General features: G+C 43.8%; 1 protein-coding gene across 7 annotated transcripts in view; it reads left to right on the forward strand.

Moving 5' to 3' along the window:
• PRR5L (proline rich 5 like) overlaps nt 1–15,776 on the forward strand; it is a 127,665-nt gene that overhangs the window by 28,548 nt on the left and 83,341 nt on the right. The window lies entirely within an intron of this gene.

A 15,776-nucleotide genomic window follows, 5' to 3' on the forward strand; every position in this document is an offset into this window, starting at 1 on the left:
TAAAATTTATTGAGTAATTACTATGTGCTAGGCACTATGCTAGCCTTTCACATGTCTCTCTTTATTCCTTTTTTTATGACAGCTAGGAGATAGGCACTATTAATTTTTACAAATAAAAAATAAGGCACAGAGAGGTTAAGTTATATATTCAAAGTCACACAGCTGGTAAGGGGTGGAGCCAGGATGTAATCCAGACAGCTCGATTCCTTAGCTCTTAGTTAAACTATGTTAAGAAGGTTACTGGAAAGTAAAGGTGCTGTCATAATTTGAAGATTTAGTCGCATCATTTAAATTAGCCATCCACAATTCAGATTTTGCCTGCACCCTGCCCCAACAGGAAGCTTTCCTAAGCTGGGATGCCCTTTCCCTGAGGAGTGCTCCCCCAGGCTGGGCACTGCCAACCTACTGCTCCCCATTGGAATCTCAGCTGCCCACCCTGTGTCCCCTCTCTTCCTTTTTGATTGTCAAGTCCTATTTTGGATACAATACAAACAATTCAGCCACCTCTATATTTCGTGGCAGCTGCATAGCTTTGATCTCATCCATCCTGTGGTGACAGGCGGGAGTAACTGAGCAGAGGCTGCAGTCTGGAAGCTCCCAGCTCGATCAGGACCACTGACTTTTGTGTTGTTTTGCTCAATGTTTAATAATGTTTTTTATTTTAATTTGTTGTCAGCATGTACAAATTAGACGATGCCTGGATTTTTGGCTTCTTAGGAAAACCTGGAAGATTTTTGGATCCATTGGGTGTGTATGCCCATGGGCTCGGGCTGCCAACCAAGTTCAGATAGAGCATGTGCATCTGGGCTGACACAGTGCCCTTCTCCCTATTACCCAGACACCTACAGCCACTTCATTTTTCTTACTAGCCAGCAGCAAATAATAATAATGATACAAAGTGCACATATATAGCACTATGTGTCGGCACCATTCTAAGTGCTTTACCTTTCATCACTGCTGTCTCCTTTGGAAGAGGTACTGTTACTGTCCCACTTTACAGATGAGGGAATTAAGGTCCACACTGATAATCATGGAAGGGCTGGGTCTCACACCCAGGCACTCTGGCTCCGCAGTTTTTGCTTTTAAGCACTACCCAGCTACTTCTCAATGTAGCATTGGAATTTGTGTCCCTGCTCTAAAGGAAGGGGAGAGCAGGGACAGGACCTGGCCTTGTCCCTTGTGGTACCTGAGGCTGACTATTGACAACACAAAAACACAGAGCTGATTTCCTACAGCTGCTTTTCCTTATGGCTCTGAACAGAGCTGAACCTGCATCCGGGAAAATCAGGGCAGTGAAAGGAACCCGGGCAGTATCTTTGGGGTCATCTCAGAGTTAACTGTGGTGGAGAGTTTTCCTTTATCTCCCTTTCGCTTCCCTTTTGGAATGGAGAGAATTAGTTCTATTAAGTTTCCATCCAACTCCACTTGAAACGTTAGCCCATAAACAAATGTCATTCACCTCAACCCCAATTTTCTCCCAGGGAGGTGGGTGGGGATGAAATATGATGCCAGGCTGAGTAAGCATCTTGGCCTTCACACTGGGGTCCAAGGTGGTCGTTCAGCCAGCCTGAGCCCCTTGGGCTGTGACGTGAGTCCACAGTGAGATAAACAAAGCCTGCAACACGGAGAGTGATCCATTGGGGCAAGTTATCTGCCTGTGAGCCTCAGGACATGAGCCTTTTTCATAGGCTCTGAGGCAGAAGCAGAGGGAATAGGGCTGGTTCAGGTGGGTGACAGCGGTCCCAACACGCACCGAGACAAGTGTCTCTGAAGCTGTTCATTGAGCACTTCCATTACCAGGTGCTGTGGATGCAAAGATGGACAGGCCTGTGGCACAGTTGGGATAATCATACGATTCCAGATCAGGGCGCTTTGGAGGGTGAGGAACACAGGATTGAAGTGAAACCTCTAGGCCTCACGGATACATGGTTACAAATTCACCACTCACAGCTCTGGAACTTCCAATTCTGAATCTGACCAAGTGACCATAAGCGAGTTCACCTCTGAGCCTGTTTCTTGCTGTGCAAAATGGGGATGCGAACAGTCTCAAGCTCTTCCCTCTGAAGAATGTCCTGAGTCTTATATCGAATAATGCAGTGGCTGGAATGGGCTAAGAACCCCCTCCCACAAGGGACGCACTTGAGACTAAGTAGTTGCGCTCCAGGGACTAACCTGGCTTTATAAGTTGAGATGCCTGGTGGGCTTTGCAGGGTGAGAGCTACTGCTTAATGGCTCTGGGAAATCAGGAGAATTACAGAGGCTGAGCTTACGGAAGAGAAAACAGAGAAATGAAGGGACAACTGGAAGAAGAAAGAAATTTAGGGGTAGTGATGGGAGGAGACAACTAATGGAAAATTTTTAAGTTACCACTATGCAGTATACACAGTGACTCCAAGACTCGATGCCCACCTCTGCATGAGGCCTTCAGTGGAAGAGCCATTGCTCGTGACTTGTAGGAGGCAGCTCTCTTGGAGGATGGAACAGATTCAAGGTGGGGAGGGGGGTGGTGGTGAGAGCTGAGACCCCAGGTGAAGGCTCACTCTGTCTAGAGTTGGTGAATGTCAAGTGCTTAACCTCCTCTGGTCCACAGGACAGGCTCTGTAAATGTCAGCTCCTATGCTTATTATTGCAATAGCTATGTAGGCCAGTTTCCATCTATCAACACCAACCTGGAAATACAAAGCTAAAAGACAATGGGCAGATAGGATGGAAAGAAAATGTCCCATGAAAATGAAAGGGAGTTTTATTATAACACACCATTCCTAGGGAAGCCTAGCATTCAGTAGAACCAACTTCAGGAAATCCCAGGCCAGCCTTGAGCAGCTGCAGGACTGGCCAGACCTACCTCAGGAAGAAGCAGGTGGCACTCCTCCCAGACTGGTTGTTTGCAGAATGAGAAGAATGTTAATTAATCCTGTTATCTGAGCTAAATACTTTCTGGTTTAATTTCTCTGATAAAACCACCCTGAATGGAGAGCTCTCAGAATACCAAAGGAGGCCTTTTTATTGGATTCCTGAGGTGCAGTGAGACCTGGAAAGGGTGGGGGTGGGGAGGGTAACCTTTCTGGCCCCTGGAACCTTGGGTTCAGCACTGACTCTTTCAGTATTCTGCCTGGAGGTCCTGTACCATCCAGTCTTCTTGCCCCAACATGTAGGAGATGCAAAATTCAGAAGGTGGAGTTGCCTAGCATTTTTGCACCTGATTTAATAATCCCATCATTGTTGTGTGCTTGCAGGGGCCAGAGACTATCTTCATTGCCTTGCAGTACTGTGTCTGGCATTTACCTTAAAACACTTCAGCATAGACTGTGATATTTCTGTATATTATTTGAAGTGACAACCCATGGCAGCTACCATTCTAATCTGGCATCCACTCACCCAGGGTGCTAGGCTAGAATTATATCAGGAAAGTCTCACTCCGGGAGAGGTCATTTTAAGTGCATTGACTATTTTAACCTCTGAGAAACAACAAATGTTTTGCCAGTTAGCAAACTACGTGTCAGAATCAGTTTTCACTGGTGAAATGATTAATAGTAGTATGTTGATAGACGTAATGGATGTTAGAAAGGGGCTCACAATTACCATTGGTGAGTGGTATTCAAGATTTGTAGATTGGCTAAAATGTTTATTGCTGATCCCCCCCACCCTTGTGTAAAAAGTACTGTATATAAGAATTTTTAAGTCTTGACCCCTAACTGGCCCTCTACTTAACTATTTGGAGAATTTCTTGGTTGTCTGCAGCTGACTATGAGGGCTCCAGAACCCTGCCTCTGAAATATTAGGGACCCTTTCATGTGTTAAAAACAAGACAACAGGCCCAAAATGGAGTTTCTTATGCTAGGCCCCAGGTCACCATACCAAAACTTACAATTTTCGCTGTCCCAGAAATGAGACCTTAAAGTAGTCATTCAGGAATCGCATGATCAACCCTAGTTAGGTAATCTGCCTCGTAGACCCCTGCTGTCCCCTGAGGGAAAGTAACCTTGCAATAACTAACTCATTTTTTTTTAACCTAGTTTGACTTCCTTAGTCTTGCTGCCTTCTGCCTATAAAAGTTTTTCATTTTGTACAGCTCTTCATAGCTCCTTTCTATCTGCTAGATTGGGTTCTGCCTGATTCAAGTCAATGTTTGCACAAATTTAATAATTTTAATATGCCTTAGTTTATTTTTTAATACATGCAAGGTGGTGGTTGGTCTGAGCAGACAAAAAGACAATGAGAAGGGACTTCAACTGAGCATATAGCACAGGTTTTAGAAGCTGTATTATTCTTGTTCAATAATAAGAGTTTAGCAGAGGTTGGTACTGTAGGGGAGGAGAAAAATTTTTTCTATTCTATTAGACTCAGTATCTGAGGTATGTGAATTAAACTGACCAAAGACAGATTAAGATGAGAAAAGGTTAATTTTGTATGCACTTAAGGGGTTTCACAGAAAAGAAGTGAAAACCCCCCAAAAGTAGTTGGGCCTGGGAGCCTACATACCATTTTAACAATGGGTAATAAATTGTGGAGAAGTGACAAGACAAAGAAAAATGGATTTGGGCTTCCAGGGGTTGGAAAATTGTGAAAAGGTAAATACATGGGGCAGGGAATAATGGAACAGAAAGGTCGTTATGCAGACTCAAGTCTCACAATAATTCTGCGATGAAGGTATTATTATTACCTCCACTTCCTGTTGAGGAAACAGCTCTGGAGAGATTGAGTCATTCGTCCAAGGACAGAGTCAGAATAGAAATTGAGGTCACTTGATTTTAAAGCCTGTGCTCTTTCCACCATGCAGAAGTTAAGTATTATGATTTTTTTAATTTATTTATAAATAACACATGCTCACAGGAAAACTGGAAAACATGAATGTATAAAATAGCTTAATTCTACTACTCAGAGAAAACCATACTAAGCTTTGGTGTATCACTTCCAGACTCGTTTCTATGCATATCATGTTTTCCTGAAAATAAGACCTAGCCGGACAATGAGCTCTATTGCGCCTTTTGGAGCAAAAATTAATATAAGACCTGGTCTTATTTTACTATAAGACCAGGTATAATATAATATAATATAATATAATATAATATAATATAATATAATATAATATAATATAATATAATATAATACCGGGTCTTATTTTACTATTAAGACTGGGTCTTATATAATATAATATAAGACCCGGTCTTGTATTAATTTTTGCTCCAAAAGATGCATTAGAGCTGATTGTTCGGCTAGGTCTTATTTTCAGGGAATTTAGCTGCGATCATACAGTGCTTACAGTTTTGTGTCCTGCTTACTTACCATGTTATAAATATTTCTTCATATCCTTAACAATTCTTCATTAACATCATTTAAAGTTGAACTCAATATTCCATTCTACGGCTGTGTCATACCACCTGTTGTTGGACGTTTAACTTTGTTCTGATTTCTCACTCCCATCAACAACAAGATGACCATTTCTGAAGGTAATCAATCTCTTGTTTACGTTTCTTACTGTTTCTTCTGGGCAGATTCCTGGAAGGGAGATTTCTGGGTCAACAGGCAAGAATGTTTAATGCACGTTATGAGGCATTAAAATAGACCACAGTGTGCTCTGCTTTTGTAAATAAGAAAGATCAGCATTACTTTCTAAGACAGATTAAAAATCAAGATAAATTAAAACAGCATTTTGACTAAGAATGGACTGACAGCAGTCAGGTTAATATAGTGCTACTTTTCTAACCAGTAGGGGGCAACACAAACAGATACCACTGGAGATTCTCCTTGACTATTGGACTCAACATTTTTGTAGCTTTGTGGGGTTTTTTGGCCAACTTCCTTTGTTAAAATTTAGCAACAACAAAGTCATCAAATTTACAGGCAAGGGCCAGAGAGGAAAATCTAGTTTACTCAAACGATTTACAGCTTTCTGGAATGTTCCGGAAGGCTGATTCAGATGGCAAAGGGCTAGAGAGAAAAGGGTCTTTCCAATGTGGACTTGAGCAGGAGGCTAAGAAAACAGGTGAGGGTGAGAGAAGCAGCAGGAAGAAAGTTGTTGGTCAGTGGGATTGATGATGATGGTCTGTGCCCAGCGAGAGGTGTCCGAAGGCTGTGGAGTCAGTTTATCTGCCCAAACAGGAGAGCCGGAGGAAGAACAAGGCACGTGAAAACCAGCCTGAGGAATACCTTTGGAATAGCAGGCACAAGGTCAATGATGCAAGGAAGGGAAGTGTTAATGAATGACAGAGAAATATGCTGTGTCTTAAATGAATGACAAAGGGCGGGTAAGCCTCAGTAAGGAATGTGATTGCCATGCATCTGAAGCCGGGGTTGCTGACCTAAGGATTGTGTGCTATGGATAGCATCTTAAGGAAATCTGTGCATACCCTGAATTTATGCAAAATTCATACAGAAAAACAGACACGATTTTCTGGGGGAAGATTATAGCTTTAAGGAGTCAATGACCCCCAAAAGATTAGTAACAAGGGATCTGTGTATTCCTTCCATCTCTGGGATCAAAGACGCTCTCTTTCCTGAGCAGAAATCCTTCTACCCTGTTTCAAAGTCACCTCTTGCCCTACACGTGGCAGAAAACCCTGCCTGGAGGGAGTGGTGGGTGCCCCAGCCTAACGCCTGGGTGATGGAGGACTTAGCAGGAGGTGTGGGTGGGGCAGGTGACAGAGACTGGATGCTCAGGGAAAAGCTCTACGGCACAGCAGAAAGCAGGGAAGCATCCAGGTGAATGCATCAGGACAAGATTTCCACTTGGAGACATACTCTCATTTCTAAAAGTTTAATTCCTCCCTCAGGAGCCTGGCAACTCTCAGGGCTGGCTACAACTGTTGCTGGAAGAGGCTTATTGACACAGTGGGAGCTTTCTGTTCGAGCCCAGTGGATCTTCGTTATATTGTTTCTTCTGAAGGATTTTAAAAAATCGGCATCTCTTGCAGCATTGACCGTAGTGGCAGAAACCGGAACACAATCTGAGGGCCCACCAATAGTACTGCGACTGTGATCTGTTTTTCACTCAACACCATTTCTCACGCCAGCCAACCGTGTGGGTTTTCCACACCAAGCACTTCTCTGGTTCTCTGGGGACGACACCTGCATGTCCCACAAATCAACTCAATTCTGATACGAATTACCTGGAGTTAGCCCAGACCCCACAGGCTGAGAGTTCATCCTACAATACTACTTCCCTCGCTTCAGATGCTAAGCGCAAGTACCTAGTGGGCTCCCAGGTTACCCACACTTCTGTCTGACCTGGCTACAAACTGAGGGTTCTCACGACCCCCTCCTCAGGTTCGATAATTTGCTATAAGGGCTCGCTGAACCCAGGGAAACACTGTACTTACTATTACCACTTTATTATAAAGGATATTATAAAGGAGACATGCAAACAGTCAGGTGAAGAGGTATAGAGGGTCTGGAAGGATCCTGACCACAGGCGGTTCTGTCCCTGTGGACTTTGGGGTATGCCAAATGGATGCTCTCCAAACCCCTTCATTTTGGGTTTTTATGGAGGTTTCATTATATAGGCATGACCGACGAAATCATTGGCTGTTGGTGAATAACTCAATTCCCACTCCCCCCTCCCTTCCCTGGAGGCCAGAGGGTGAGGTTGAAAGTTCCAACCCTCTAATCACAGGGTTGATTTCTCTGTCAACCAGCTCCCATCCTGAAGCTCTTTAGGGTCCCTTCTATGGTTGTTTAGGGCCTGAGCTTTGGGATGAACAGACTTGAGTTTGCATCTGGCCCTGCAAGTTAAGAGCCCAGCAACCTTGGGGAAAGTTTCTGAACCTCTCCAAGTCTATTTTTTCCTCTGTACAGGAGAGAAAATATAATAATAATAATAATAATGATAATAATAAAACCTATTTCATAGGGTTTTTATGAGTAAATACATGTTTAGCACTTTCCACGATACCTGGCTCAGTAAATAAGTGCTTAGTAAATGTTAATAGTTTGTCGTCATGGTTATTACTATTGTGGTTGTTACTACAACGGCCAGATCACGCTTTTGGTTATTCCTGAAGCTGTGTTTGACAGGCCTGCCCCCTTAACCTCACAACGTTTTGCTCCTTGGTCTTTGACAACATCAAGCTGATGCAGGCGTGGCGACATGGCTTTCTCTGGGTCTCAGCTTCGTCATCTATAGAACAGACTTCCCGTTGTCCCTATCTAATAAGGCAGATGATGCATGGAAGACCCCGGGGTGTGCACTGGGAGAGTTCAATACAGGATGCAAATGGAAGGTGGCATGATACCCAAAGCCTGGCGCTCCCCGTCTCGCCTTGCTTCGTACCCCAATCCTGCTCTTCCTGCAAACGGCTCAAGTCCTGCCTCTTCTGAGCACTGGGATGTCTCCTCTCTCAGAACTTGTGGGCACTTCCATCCACCTTGCCTGTTTGGGCTGGTAATGTCATGCTATACTGCATTGCATCCTAAATGAATCATCTCACGTGTATGTGACAGCTTGGAGAGATGGGAGTTTGTCTTGTGTATTTTCAAGTGGGTATACCTAATAATAAGAAATTAATTAAAAACTAATAAGAAATTAATTAAAAACTGATAATAGATGGTAACTTCCAGGAGATTGCTGTGTGTCAGATATGGTGCTAGATACCTTCACATAGAATCAACATTTAATAATAGCATGACATCCCTATAAGGTAATTTCCCGTTTTCCTGGAGAAAAATGAGGTTCAGGAAAGTAATTAAGTCACTCTAGTAATGAAGTAATTAAGTACCACCCACATTGATTAAGAAGCTGACATTTTCCTAGCCTCTCAGTGCCAAGCGGAGTACAACACACAATAAGATCAGAGTAAATATAAAGTAAAATACCTTTAGCACCCTTTGCTGATGAATTTGAGATTTAAAAAAATTGTTATTTCTAAAAGCAGCTACAGTTAAAGTGAAAAAGAAAAAACCCAACCAACTGTATGAGCTGGCACATGTGCCCTTTCTGGCATCTGTTTACCAAAGAGGCAGAGAACTCACCTGGATCTGAACCAGGGCCAGTGAGGGAGGGGAAGCAGGAGGCTCTAGTAGGGTCCAGGTTTCCTGGGGGGAAATCCAGCGCCTGAGTGTCCCCCACTTCCTTCTGGTCTGTTGTTCAGGGGAAAGAAAGCAAGGAGCCTTCTGTTCTTTCTCCAGAATCCCAGAATCTCTGATGCCTGCTCTTTAAGCAAGCAAGAATATTGAGTCCCCCACCCCCAATGAGCTCTCCACATCTTCCTCCTCCCTGGGGGTCCTGAAGGGGAATATGAGGGCTGTGGTGGAGGTGGGGGTAGGGGTGCAGCTTCCTTTATTTTCTCCTTAAAGGCAAGCATAGGCAGCTTTGGCTTACCACTTTTTTTTTTTTTTTTTTAAAGACATCTTGGGGTGGTCCAGATGTAACTGAGCTCACTCTGTCATTTAAAAACCAGGGGGAAAAAAAGTGCTGTGAGACCTGCCCATTCCCACAGAGGGTTCAGCAAAGGAGAGAGACCAACATCATCTCTGGCTCTGACTTCCTGCCACCTGCTTTCTCTCCATCACCTCCAGCCCCGTCCTTACGGATGCTGGGGGCTACTTTCAGCTCTCTGCACCACTTAGCTCCCAGGGTAAAGAGGACATATTTAGTTCTCTCTCAGTGTTACTTCCCATATTTTTTCTGAGCTGAAAGAATTACAACACAGAGCAAGCCCACTCACCGACAATATAGTAAAATGGTTGAAAGCACAGATTTTTCAAGTCAGACTGCCCAGGTTCAAATCCCAGTTGTGCCTCCTACCAGCTGTGTGATGTTAAGTAAGTCACTTAACATCTCTGTGCCTCAGTGTCCTCATCTGTAAATGGAGATTATCAATAATACCAATGAGATTGCTGTGGGGTTTAAATGACTGAATACTTGTAAGGTGCTTAGAACCCTGCCTGGCACATAGTAAGCACTAGAGAATCAGTTATTAAAGAACGAACGTAGCACCTGGGACCTCTCTGCCTTTGACCTGGTCAGTTTCTGTGTTGCTGGGACCTGTGCCTCTCCTTAACCTGAAGAGCTATTGCTTTCATTTTCTTCCCTTACATGATTCTTGGGCCTCTCCAAAATGCCTATGGCTCAGGTTGCAAGGGGGGAAATGGAGAATTCTTGTTACTGTAGATAGCTTTCTTTATTTCTGCTTCCTCGTTCCAGTGTGAGGCAGAGAATCTTTTATACCTAAAGGCTTACCACCATGTTTTTTTAAACAAAAGATCCATCCATTCTTCCCTACTGTGGTCCGTAATTTGTTGCTAATACTTTTGCCTTTGCCTTTGGAGGGGAGGAAAACCTTTTCCTTTACCCTCTTAGGTTTTGTGACGCACAGTTCTGGACTGTGAATTCAACTGACAAGTGACAGAGTAACAGGAGAAAATCATACACGTTTTATTCAATATTCATATTTTTGCGTGGCAGTGGGAGAAGAGAAGTGATTATCTCAAAGAAGCAGTTAGATTCAGGGGCTTCAATGCCCTTTTAAAAAAGGGGAGAAATTGTAGAGAAGTGACTAGACAGAGGACAGGGGTGTAGATTCCTTGGGGTGGTAAATCAGGAGAAAATGACTAGGGAATATACAGGGAAAACTGATGGAAGATAGAGTTATTTTAGTAGCTTTATTTGTGCAAGCTCAGCATGGTGTCAACTCCCCATCTGGGGTAATATAAATGTTCTTTTCTTCGTGGTACCGGGAGGGCACCTGCTCATGGGAAACATATGCCCTGCTTTTAGGCAGAAAGGGGTACAGAGTGTGAGCAAAGAAGAAGCAACTCTGCTAACTTTGGGAGAACCTCCATGAAGTAGGATTCTGAAGCATTGGTGCCTCTCCAGGGAAGGTGGACAAAGCACAAGGAGGAGAGAAAATATTCCTTAGGTAACATATTGGAGGCTGCTGGGAATCCAGCTCAAGCTCCTGAACCTCCCAAGGATTTAGCCCTGGAGAAAAGGAGATCGATTAGGAATTTCACCCTGTAATTGAGGTGGTGATTATGAGGGTCTGGGTGGAGAAAGTGTGCACGTGTGGTGGGGAGGCGGGGGCAGAGGAATGAAAAGGGCCAATTGCAAGAGGATCTTAAAACTAAACATAGAGCTTGACTTGCGATCGGACTTGAATCAGATCCCGAGGGAAGAGGGAAGAGCGGGAAGGAGGATGAGCGGGAGGAAGGAAGGAAGGTAGGAAGGGGGGGAGGGAGAGAGGAAGGGAAGGAAGTTCAACTTTCGGAATTTGTTAAAACTTGAGAATTTTGGAGCCAGAAGGGCCCACCCCTGCCAAACACACCCCTTTTACAGATGAAAAGTTGAGCCCAACATCTTGCCTACGGTAGGAAATCATGTCAGTTCCAGGTTTCAGGGCCAGAAGTTAGATCTCTGCATCCTCAAGCTGGATTCCCCATTTTTCCCTGTTCCTTCCGTTCAAATAAGAGGGCAATGCTAACTGTGGGTCAATACCTGGCAGCCAGTTAAACAGTATCGCTTATCCTTTCTGGTCCATCTCAGCCACCAGGACACCAGTTTTAGGAAGAATAAACCATTACATCAGGTTTCTCAACCTTAGCACGATTGACATTTTGGGCCAGATAGTTTTTGTTGTGGGTTCTGGTGCATTGTAGGATGTTTACTGGCAACCTTGCCACTACATATATTATGCCATTGGCATCCTCCCCCCACTCCCTTGCCCCTGTCCCCAGTCATGAGAATTATACATGTTTCTAGACATTGCTAAATGTCCCCGGAGGCGTGGAGGTGGGATTACATAAAGACCCCTCGTTGAGAACCAATGTCTTACATCAATGTGCTTGCAATGAGCTCCAGCATCACTTGGGCCAGAAACCATGCAGGCTGAAAGGCTGAAGCTCTTAGATCATTCACTGAGAATGAAATGACTAATATTTTCCAAATAATCTTTTGAAAGGTGATTTGTTCATTCATTCATTCAACAAATATGTATTGTTTATGAATTACGTGCCAGGAACTGTGGAAATCTTTAGACAGACAGGTGTGAATGTGATGGCTTTCAAGAGTTTAAAGCAAGATCACTGATGTGAAAATGAACCATCACTCCTAGGATGTAGAGTCCCACGGAGAATGGGCGAGGGCACAGGAACCAGAGGAGCCATTGGCAGTCAGATGTAGAGGGAAAACCAGGAGAACAAGCTGCTGCAGAAGTCAAACTAGGAATTGGGCTGCTGAGAGCCTGGACTTCAAAGTCAGATGAACCTGGGTCTGAATCCTGGGCAAATTATTTTCTTAACCTCCGTTTCTTTCTCTGTCGAATGGAGATAATAGCAACACTCAGCTCATGACTGTTTTGTAGATTCAATAAGATAATGCATGTAAAGCTCTGAGCCCAGAGACTGGAAGCTGGTAAAATACTCAACAGTCCTACAGAAGCTTCTTTAATCATATTTCAGCTGATACTATTTTATAGCTAGGGACAGGTTTGTGCTCTAGGCAAAAGTACACCCACTGTCACCAAAGAGAGGAGCAAGTCATTGGAGCAGTTATTTTAGTTTCAGCCATCTGATTGTCCCTTATTTACGGCTTGTTGGTTGTGTGTCTACTTGGTTTGGAGGCATCTTATGAATATTACCGAATACTTTATCTCCTATATGCACAAAGGCAATGAGAGTATTGAATGTGTTACTTCAGAGAGACGTTTGCTCATAAAGGAAATGAAAGTAGAGGTCAATTTCTAAAACCGAAAGTGAGAAAATGCAGAATTCTGCATGTGCATTTGAGGTGAAGCACCGTCCAGTGCTGACGACATATAAAGTGCTGCCAGCAGAAACAAGCTTGGCACAGAGTAAGAACTCAGGAAATATCTTCCACCACCATCATCACCACCATCACCATCATCATCATTATGCAGAACTTCGAGGGAATCGTAGAGTATGTGAAAAATGCTGAGTTTGTGTCCTGCACTCTGCCGTTGCCAGCCAGAGGCAAAGAAAAGTGAAGAGCAAATTGGAAACAATGTCGACCATATGGCTAGAGCTGAGAATCAACCTCAGAAGCCTCATGCAAGTTTCGGAGCCAGGGGGGATCAGAGACCACAAGGGCTTGGCTTGCAGTAAGTGGAAAGTCCTGCTTGGAGATGCTGCTTGCGAACCATGGGTGTCGCGTGAATTTGAGGTTCATTTGAGTCTATTCCTCATTAACACAAATCTTGGGTGATTGGGGTATGGATCCCCTAGATCTGTGAGATACTTATGGAGACCATCTGGGGAGGGAGTGTCATTTGCCTCAACGGATTTCCAAATTGATCAGTTTTAAGGAAATATGCCCAAGAGAAGGATGTATAACAGCAGCAAGGAGAAACATTAACTTGAGAGAATAAACTGACACCTTCTGTTCAGTGGATGTGTGAATGGGTGCCGCAAACTTAAATTCTTCTTGGTCACCTGACATGTGCAACAACTCACATTTATTGAACTTGTAATGTGTGTCAGATAGTGTTCTAAGCATATTTCATGGACTTGCACCAAGCGTCCATGAGCCAGGTTCTGTTACGTTCCCGTTTCACACATACAGAAGCTGAGGTACAACTTGCCTAAAGGGATCCAGCTAAGTAACCGTGCAAGCAAGAGATGAACCAGGGGGTCTGGCTCCAAAGCCCTTGCTATTAACCACCTACCTTACAAATGGTCTTTTAACACCTGACCTATTTTGAAGTATAAAAGCTTCTGTATTATCATGAGTGCTATCACTCTCAGGGAAGCATGGTCCTTGACACTAGGGAGAATTACGACCAAGTCAAAGCCATTTGATTTAGAAACAAGCACATCATTGACCCTTGAGTGGGTGGTTTCTGTAAAGCACTGGGATGGTAGCCAGACAGCAAGGGCTTCTGGGAGTCAAGGGAGGTGAGAAAAGGGTGGACTCGGTATATATATCACTTTCAGGAGTTTGGCAGTAACAGGCGAGAAAGAAATACAATTGTAACTACCAGGAGCAGCCAGCCCTGTGAAGCATTTCTTGTTTCTTCTCTTCAAGGTGATGAATACATATTGGAAGGAAGGAAAAGGGGCTGGTGCAGGGCAAGTGGATGAAGATGCTGAAAAGGGAGGAAAGATATTTCAAAGGAACACCTGGGAAGGGATGCTGCGTGGGGCAGTAGTGGAAGGTGTGCTGGATTTCGATTTGGAGATGTTTGGGGCTTGACTTAATGATGCCTGGATGCATCAGTCGTTACAGTTTCAGTAATCTGGACCCACCTAGAACTGAAAGCCCACATTCTCCTGGTGTGGATGGTTCATTACCTAATTGCTAGGAGAACTGGATGTGTGTCCCGGAGCTGCTATTAAATCGATAATATGATCTTGGCAAATAAGTCACTTCTTGTCTCTGTGCCTCACTTTCCCCATCTGTCAGGTGGCAGATTTGACCTAAAGATCCTGGGTGCTTTGCACTTCCGGTAGTAGTAACTTCTAATATGAATAGAAGAATGTCCTGCCGTGTTGGGTGAAGGATTAATACGCTTATTGTGTGATTTTTACCTTAGAGTGCGAGAGAGGCCACAGTCACTTTTCTCTGTGCTGGAGAAAGAAGTGATTTGACCAGAGTTGTAAATGGGCCTCCATTGTATTTATAGACGTGTATACTGTTCATTGAAATTGTCTAATTTGTCACCAGGATTTTAAGGGCATCATTCTAAATACTCTAAAAACTGATGACCTTTATTAGCCGTATGCCTGTCTGACTCTCAGGAACATCGTGAAGTATGGCTAGCCTGTTGCTGGAGAATTATGTATTGCCATGTGCACATAAGTCCACCTATTAGCAGAGGGGTTGCTGACCTCCCTAAGATTTTTAGTTCTCAGGAAGGAGGACCACATGGTGTATTTGTGTTGCTAATTATCAGTTGCTAACAGCATTGAATAAGTAGAAATCCCCGCGCCACCAGAACTATAAAATTCAAGTCAGCAAATGCAGAGTGCCTACTATGTGTCAGGTACCAAACAGGAAAATGGGGACTAGAGATATCAGTTTTGCCGATCAGAGTCTGTAACCACAATAAAAACACAAAACAGGAAACCATGACAAATATCTGACTATCTGGTGTGCGGCCAGTTGGAACACAAAGGGTGTCACCCATCAGATAGGCGGGTGTGTGTGTTTGTACGTCTGTGTGTGTGGTGTGTGGTCAGTGGGGAATAATAGGCTGAAGAGGGGAGAAGGTTTTGTGGTGGCACCGATGGAGAAAACCTGCATAGGTTATGCTCTTATCTTGTTGTGGATATGTTATTGCTCAAGACCATTTATGCCGCCTACCTCTCTAGGGCGTTGGTGTATGCTTATGGCCTTAAGCCAGCCATTTGATTCAAGATGTCACATACTATAGTAGCAATTCTCCAAGTGTGGTGCAGGGACCTTTGAAGTTACCCTCACGACCTGTGCAGTCACACAGGGCCCGTTGCTCAGTTTAATGTTCTGCTGTGGCTATCTTTACATTCTTAACAACATGTGAACCAAGGACCCCACATTTTCAGATTGCACTGCAATTCATGTAGTTGGTCTTAGTTGCTTGAGACCCTTTCATAGGGTCCATGGGCTCAAAACTATTTTAATAATAATAATAACAATTATTATTATTATTAATTGCTTTTTCCACTCTCATTCTCGCAGGAGTACACAGGGAGGTTTCCAGAGGCTGCATGACACTGGTATTGCAGTAGATTGAATGCAGAAGCAGATATGAGAATCAAGCTGTTTTCTCTTCAGCCAGACATTAGAGAGATTTGCAGAAATGAAAAATAGTGCCACTCTTCTTACTGTATGCATTTTTGCTTTTGGA

The sequence above is a fragment of the Rhinolophus sinicus genome, linkage group LG06 (genome assembly GCF_036562045.2).
Source record: "Rhinolophus sinicus isolate RSC01 linkage group LG06, ASM3656204v1, whole genome shotgun sequence".
NCBI classification, from domain to species: Eukaryota; Metazoa; Chordata; class Mammalia; order Chiroptera; family Rhinolophidae; genus Rhinolophus; species Rhinolophus sinicus.